Source organism: Lotus japonicus, chromosome 5 (genome assembly GCF_012489685.1).
Source record: "Lotus japonicus ecotype B-129 chromosome 5, LjGifu_v1.2".
Taxonomy (NCBI): domain Eukaryota; kingdom Viridiplantae; phylum Streptophyta; class Magnoliopsida; order Fabales; family Fabaceae; genus Lotus; species Lotus japonicus.
Window position 1 is genome coordinate 59,128,248 of NC_080045.1, and position 8,325 is coordinate 59,136,572.

Genomic DNA, 8,325 nt, shown 5'->3' on the forward strand with positions numbered 1-8,325 from the left:
ACATCAACGGGTTCTGTTAGCTTTCTAACGGAGATTAACAGAAAGATCAAAATCGCTCACGTTAAAAACAAGTAGGACTAAAATCGCTCGGTTTAAACATATGAGATGAGTTTTGCACAATGGTATTACTTCAGGAACCAAATGTGCAATTAAGCCTATTTGGTATGTCTCCGGTAAACATGCTATATACAATACATCGTGATGTTCATTTACTGCAGCAATTTCATCAAAAGCACAAAGAGCTTCAAACCATTTATAGGAAAGTATAGTACCAAACTACATTTTATGTACCCGACAAACAAGATGTACATTTCTAACCAAAGGAGAAATGGATACTATATTATTGTTTCATATAGAATATTAGAAAATCGCATAAAGCCATAAAGGATACACTTTATTTTCATTACTAGTAGAATAACAAGCACCGAAATGTTATTTTATGTAATTTCTGTTGCATGACATATTCAAGGGAATGGGTGGGTCCGAGAAATTTCCGGTAGATATAAGATCAAAGACGACCTTATTAGCAGCCTCTGTATAATGTGTCCCATCCCATATCACTTTAGTAGATGGTCTTTCACATGAGCCCACAAAAATTTCTTTACCAGCTTCGTTTTTTGTTTTCCCACCACATCCTCCTGGGGAATAATTGTATTTCCCTCCATAGCCACAACAATTGATTAGTGGAAGCTCAAATCCTACAATATTAATGAAGCTTTCAATTCGTAATATTCATCTTAGGTAAGTTTGAAAAAATATGAATTGGAATGATTTTGATTTGTCTCACCGTATTTCTCAGGATTGCGAAAAAGATCTAACTTAGGAGAGTAGATATCTACATATGTAATTGCAGCGAGAGGAAGCTTTCCGCGGAGTTGCGCTAATGCTTCCTTCAAATTTTGGTTGAAATATTCTGCTACTTCATTATATTGTGTTGCACAACCATAACGATCTCTTTCAGCTTTAGGAAATCTTGTCAATATATCAGGGAGACATCCAATTGGTCCTGTGTTGTGTATCCAAAATGATCTAGCCCCCAAATCATATAGGAGCTTGATCACCATGTTTCATTCATTTAGAACGATAAGTTAATAAATCAACTAACAATAAATTTTAGGCTGAGTATTTAAATAGTTAATTGTGTTAATTACTCCTTAAATAACTAAAATTAAAGATTCGAAAATTAGAAATATGTTTTTTTTATACATTGGAAAATAGAAATATGTTTTTTTAAGTCTTTAAATATTTTGGAGAATAATGTTTTGTTCATCTTTAAATAAACTTACACCAGGAGAAACACAACAAGAAAAGAATAAATGAGAAACATGAAGAATAATGTGATATAAAAAGAAGGAGACAATGATGAGTACTTGAAATGACATGTAAGAAAAAAGTAAAGTGTGGATGAGTCAATACTCCATTTTAAAAGGACTAATTTGCTTTTGATTCATAAATATATTAAAAGAGTGTTGAACTACCTTGACATTCTCTACCAAAGTCTTGATTATATCCGGTACAGAATGATGGACATCTTGCATAGTTATGTTGTCGTCATAAAAACCAACAGTAATATCATTTTGGCCAATATCAACTGTGTATAAAGCTCTAGAAAAATATTCTTCTTTGGGCATCAATGTTGCAAACAAGCCACCTAAGGACGGAAATTAAAATAAAATTAAAACATGCAAATTCTTGTTATTAATGAAGCTTAAAATTGCCGGCTTTAAAAGAGATCAATGAATATAAATTCTTAAGTACTAACCTTGTTCTCTTATGAATTGTGATCTGGATTTGAACTGTTGGAATTGAACGTACTGAAGTTCAAGGAAGAAAGGACTAGATCTACCATTAGGCATAACACTTGTCGGGAGTCTAATTGTTGATGCTAATGTTGCAAAGCTCGCACCGTAAGAGTAGTTGGCACCCAAAGAGTTAAGATACGCACTGAGATATGGAAGACTAAAATTTTGTGCTGTAATTATGAATCAAAGTTAGATTTAGTAAATTGCAAGTTTTAACAAAGAAGAAGCTAGAGGATTAGAAATCAAAAGAAAACGAGCATTTCATGGACTTACAAAATTTCACAACATCCTTCTAACATATCATTTAACGACGATATTAAACAACGACTAAAATTAGTGGCTGTTAACAACCGCCTCTAAATGATATGTCAGAACAATGTGTCTGCTTGTCATTAGTCTAATTTTGTTTTTAATATACTAAAAAATTCATTCATTGCTAGCACAAAGGGTGTTATAACCCGAGAACAATATATCAGATAAAGAGGGAAAGTGATACAAAATAGAAATAGAACAAAAGAATACTTTCAAATAGGCAGAAAGCAAGCATAAGAGAAAAGAAAAAAGCATACAAAAATATCTTTTCCAAAGCCTATTCATCCGTCCTTTAAAGGATTCATTGCTCCTTTCATTACTCATCAGATTGAAATCCATCCTAAGCACCTTCCAAAGCACTACCTTCCATCAAGTACTAAGCTAGCCAGCTAACAAAACACAACATAATCAGATTTGTACAATGCAAGCACAAGGGTTTGACAACCATTCATACATTGAGCTTTTAAACCTCCTTGCCTTTGACGAAATCCAACTCCAAGCCCTCCATTGGGATAGTTCCAGCAAGTTTACAACCTCCAATGTTCCTTCTCTAAACACTATATTATTGCGCAGTACCCAAATAGACCAAGCAACAATACACCAAATTGCCCACAACCTTTTCTTCTGATTTTTTAAATCATAAAGGAAATAGCTAGAAAAGCAATGTACAAATGCATGCATGTTACCTATGAAATCAAGGATGACTCGGCCATCAGAGAATCTTCCAGCAGGTCTTCCAAAATATGTATCTCCATGTGGTGGTCCTGGCTGTAGAAAAGCCGCAGCCAGGCCTCCGGTATCCGAGTTTGAGTCACCGAAGTTAAAAATGGCAGGAAAATCGCAAGCTTTGGTAGGATTGGAAAATACTACAGCAGGGGGGTTCATAAATGTTGTAAAAAGAAGCACACAAAAAAAGATCTGACTACTTAGAAACTCCATTAGCATTAGGGACATGCAATGAATGAATATGATGTTCTGCTAATTAATCACAAAGGATTGGAATTGTTCCTTTATATATAAAGGCATGACACACATAAGCTGGCTTATTTGGACATTAAATTAGACCATGGGAGGTTATGACAGCGTGGGAAGAAGAGAAACAACAAAGATTGGATTGGGCGGTTTTTATTCTGTTTTCTGTTTTAGATTTATTTAGAGGGGGGTCTATTATTTTACTCACTTTAGAAAGTTATGTTCTGGCGCTTATAAAAAAAAAAGGTTCTCAAGCTGGCTATTTGGTATGGCTCCTATAAACATGCCATACAAAATTCGTCGTTGATGTTCATTTACTGCATTAATTATCATCAAAAGCACACAGAATCTTTCAAACCATTTCACAGAAAAATATAGTACCAAACCACATTTTGTGTACCCAGCAAACAAGATGTACATTATTAACCAAACGAGAAATGGATACTATTATTGTTTAATTTAGAATATTAAGAAATCGCATAGAGTATACACTTTATTTTCATTACTACTAGCTAGAATGACAAGCACCGAAGTTCATATGAAATTTCCGCTACATGACATATTTAAGGGAATTGGCGGGTCTGAGAAAGTTCCGGTAGATATGAGATAAAAAAAATGACCTTATTAGCAGCCTATGTATGATGTGTCCCATCCCATGTCACTCTAGTAGATGGTACGTCTTTCACATGAGACCACAAAAATTTATTCACCATCTACGTTTATTGTTTGCCCATATGCTACTTCTTGGGTATAATTGAATTTCCCTCCATAGCCACAACAATTGATTAGTGGAAGCTCAAATCCTATAATATTAATGAAGCTTTCAATTAGTAACATTCATTTTAGGTAATTTGAGAATATGAATTGAAATAATTTTGATTTGTCTCATCGTATTTGTCAGGATTGTGAAAAAGATCTAATTTCTCAATATTTTAGGTAGTGAATTTAAGAAAAAACTTGTAGTGTTTTTTGAAACCGTATTTTAAAACTTATACTTATTTTTATCTCCTTTTATGATTTCTATTTTAATTATTTTTTTACCTTTATAGCTAACAATGGCTACTTTTTGCCCCCTAGGATAGTTCAAGTGGTACTAGGGACATATGAGTTAGGTAGGGGGGTCCAGAGATCAATTCCTGTTGGTGCAATTTATTTTTCCGATGTACAAAAAAAAAACAATGACTACTTTTTCTGTTTTTCATTTTAAAAAATTTCCTAATTAAATTTCATGAACACTGTTAATTTTTACTGGTACATCAGAAAGATAAATTATGTCCTCCAGGGATTGATTTTCGGATCTTTCTCTCCCCAATAATCATGTACCCCTATCGCATACCTCTTGAGCTAATATGAAAAATAGAAGCATATTTTATTAACTTAATATTGATAAAAAAAACTTATAATCTAAATTCATTTCATTGTATTATATTTTTTCATATAATAAAATATTTAAAAATAAGAATGAAATTAAATTTTTTTTTTGAAAATGAAATGTAAATTATTAAAAAGGGATTGATTTTCGGATCTTTCTCTCCCCAATAATCATGTACCCCTATCGCATACCTCTTGAGCTAATATGAAAAATAGAAGCATAGTTGATTAACTTAATATTGATAAAAAAAACTTATAATCTTAATTCATTTCATTGTATTATATTTTTTCATATAATAAAATATTTAAAAATAAGAATGAAATTAATTTTTTTTTTGAAAATGAAATGTAAATTATTAAAAAAGAAGCTTGAGCCAATAGCAACTCAAGGCAAAATCAGGTACAAACTGATCATAACTCGAAATGCCCAAAGAACACCCTGATCTGAACAAAATAAACCCTCCACCATCCCACAGAATGAAATTTAAATATATAATCTGATGCCTAAAAGAGTATCTCAAAAACATTTAAATATAATCTTAGTTTTAGGAATAACCAAAAAGAGTATCTCATGATTAAGGGTAATTTAATTACCAAACAATTAATTAAGATACTTTTACAAGTATGGATATATCAAAGTCGGGATCATACTGATCATCTTAAAGAAGAAGAAAAACCACTCGTATGAAAATGATTATCGTCCACTCATGAATCTTAAATTTTAGGCTTAAATACTCTGGAATTGTACCCCGTACGAAAATAAATTCCTAAATTTTTTTTCCCGATTCTGGGTCCCTGAATTTTTTTTTTAATCAAAATAGGTCCCTACGCGTATTTAAAGCTTAGGTGACTCTATTTTTGCATAGTCATTGTTTTCACGTGCTCTTTATTATTATTTTTAATTACACATGGCTTATTAAACCACTTGCATATTGATAAGTCAAAAATACGCTTCCTTTCTCAAAAAAATTCCAACTTTCTCCTTCCATCATCCCTTGTCTCTCTGCTTTCATCTTTCTTTCTCCTGCAACTACTATCGTGCTGCCCACCTTGCCACCGCCCGAAAAATAAGAGCTGGAAAACACTCTCCTCATAGATCCGCGATTCTATCAACGTTGATAGTACCTCACTGTTCTGTTCCCATTCCTTCTAGGTTCTATCTTCCCCTCTTCTTTTTCTTCCAATTTTTCTTTCTGGGTGCCACCATGAGAGCCATATTTCATGTTCTGTCAACATGAGAGGATGAGGCTCAAAGCACAAAAAAGCTTCAACGTTGACATATTTAAAGATTTGTATTTTGTACCAGAGATTTATTTAGAATTTGGGTTTTGCTGATGAAGCCATACAATTTTGGATCTGGGTTTTGCTATTGAATTCATGCGATTTTGGATATGGGTTTTTGGATGGGTGGCTTTGGGTGGAGGATTTGGTCGTTGGGGGTGGCTTTAGTGTGGTTGGAGGGGATGGTTTCACAATGACCGTGGCAAACTCCATCTCCGAGGTGCTGGATTTGACGGTGGTGAAGTTCAGGATGCGATGGCTAATATATACGATGGTGGTCTCTGACTCTGTGTCTCTGTTTGCGTGTTGGAGGGTGAGTGGGTTTCTGGTTTCTGGGGTGGGGGTGGGGTGGGTTGCTGTGGTGGCCGACAGTCGGAGGTTGCTGAAGCAAACAAATCTGCAGGAGAATGTGGACCTGAGGAATTGGATTGAAGATGATCTGATTTGATTTCTTAGGGATTAGGGATAATTAGAGTTAGGGATTAAATTTAAAATTAAAATGTTTAATTTCGTTTTATTAATCCATGTGTAATTAAAAATAATATTAAAGGTCACGTGGAAACAATGACTATGCAAAAATAGAGTCATCTAAGCTTTAAACACGCATAGGGACCTATTTTGATTAAAAAAAATCAGGCACCCGGAATCAAAAAAAAATTTAGTGACTTTTTTTTTTCGTACGGGGTACAATTCCAGAGACCTTCAGAGTATTTAAACCTAAATTTTATCACATATTTATTGTATTTGACATAACTAGACTCGCATTGTAACACCCCACTTTTCGTTATTAGGTTATTTATTATTTTATCTTAATTATTATTATGCTATATGGTAATTTGATGAATTATGTGATTATAATTTAAATCTCATGTGATATAGAATAAGATTTAGATAAATAAGTTTGTTAGGTTTTTGTGTGAGTAATTGAGAGTGGGGCCATTAGTATGACTATTTAAGGGATATGAGTGAATTAGAAAGAGAGAAATCAGAATTTGAGAATTGGAGAAGTTAGCAGAGGAGAAGAAAAGAAGCGTGAAAGAGAGAAGGGGAGAAAAGAGAAGAAAAACCTAGAATTGATCTTCAAGAGGTAAGGGTTTGAATTTATCTTGTATAATTGTAGAATAACAGAGTTGAGTTTAACATGAAGGAACCCTCATCTTTTTTGAAAATTCAGAACTGAGAGACTGTGTTGAGTGTTAACATGTGGTGAGAAAAATTGATTTTGAGCGAAATTGAGGTTCCGGGGAAAATTGGGTTCTGTTATGTTTTGCCCGCAGATACCCTAACAGTCTGTGTTGTAGAGAGCATAACTCTCTCTACAGAATTCTAAATTGAGTGAAACCAATTTTGTATGAAAGCTAACTCATAGGCTATGTTGGGTAATATTTTCATAATTTTTCGATTGCTGGTTCAATACCAGAATCATTTGCAAGTTTATTCTGTTTCTGCCCGCAGACACCCTAGCAGCCTGTGTTATAGAGAGCATAACTCTCTCTACAGAATTCCGAATTGAGTGAAACCAATTTTGTATGAAAGCTAACTCATAGGTTATATTGGGTAATATTATCATAATTTTTAGATTGCTGGTTCAATACCAGAATTATCTGCAAGTTCACTCTGTTTCTGCTCGCAGAAACCCTAACAGCCTGTGCTGTAGAGACCATAACTCTCTCTACAGAATTCCAAATTGGGTGAAACTAATTTTATATGAAAGCTAACGTATAAGGCTATGTTTGGTAAAATTTTCATAATTTTTGGACTGCTCATTTAGTACCAGGATTATATGCAAGTTTGCTATGTTTCTGCTTATTTCTGAGATTGATTCTGAAACTGATTCTAGTAATTGATATGAGACATTTGATGATTTTGTGTTGCTATTTTGTCAGTGGAATAGTGAATGATTTGATAATTGTATTGAAGTGTTATTTTGTGCAATTTTGGTGTGATTTCCGTTATGGAATTTGGTGAGAAAATATGTTATATATTTGGGGCTGGAGTGGTCTCAAAATTGCATGTTTTAATTTATGAGTTTTTGCACGAAATACACTTCATTTAGTCAAGAGGCAACGTGTCGGTTTTCATCGGAAAACTGAGGTTTGTCCCAGAACTGGCGTGGTTCTGAAGTCTGGAGTGGACTTCATTGGTGGTTAACTGTCTGGAGTGGACGCGGTGATACCGCTAAGGTTAACAATTGGTACCACATGCATACATTAGAGTCTCACACACTAAGTTTCACGTTTTCAGTGGTTTTATGTGTTTGGTGATTTGTGGTGAATTGTTTTGCTGTTGTGGTAAAGTCGAATTATTATTCTTCTTTAAGCTTATAATTTTTCGAAACATTAATAAGAATTGTGAAACTGTCTTGAGAGAAAATATTATAATCACTCAGATTTTAAAGTAAAGGTGAAGAGTTTATAAAGCAGGATTTGAATTGTTTACTTGCTCTTTGTTATGTTATATTTTATACAATGTAAGTTCTTACCCTTCTGTTGGAATGATGTTCTATGCGACATCGCTCAGGTACAGGAGGTAGAGATGTGGCTCATGAGGAGTAGCTTCGGAGAGTCTTAGCTTATGTTATTATTAT

The 8,325-nt window shown here is 33.7% G+C and overlaps 1 pseudogene; it reads right to left on the bottom strand.

Annotated features, from left to right (window-relative positions):
* Positions 1–248: 248 nt before the first annotated feature.
* Positions 249–8,325, bottom strand: part of LOC130719880 (uncharacterized) — a 12,914-nt pseudogene continuing 4,837 nt past the window's right edge.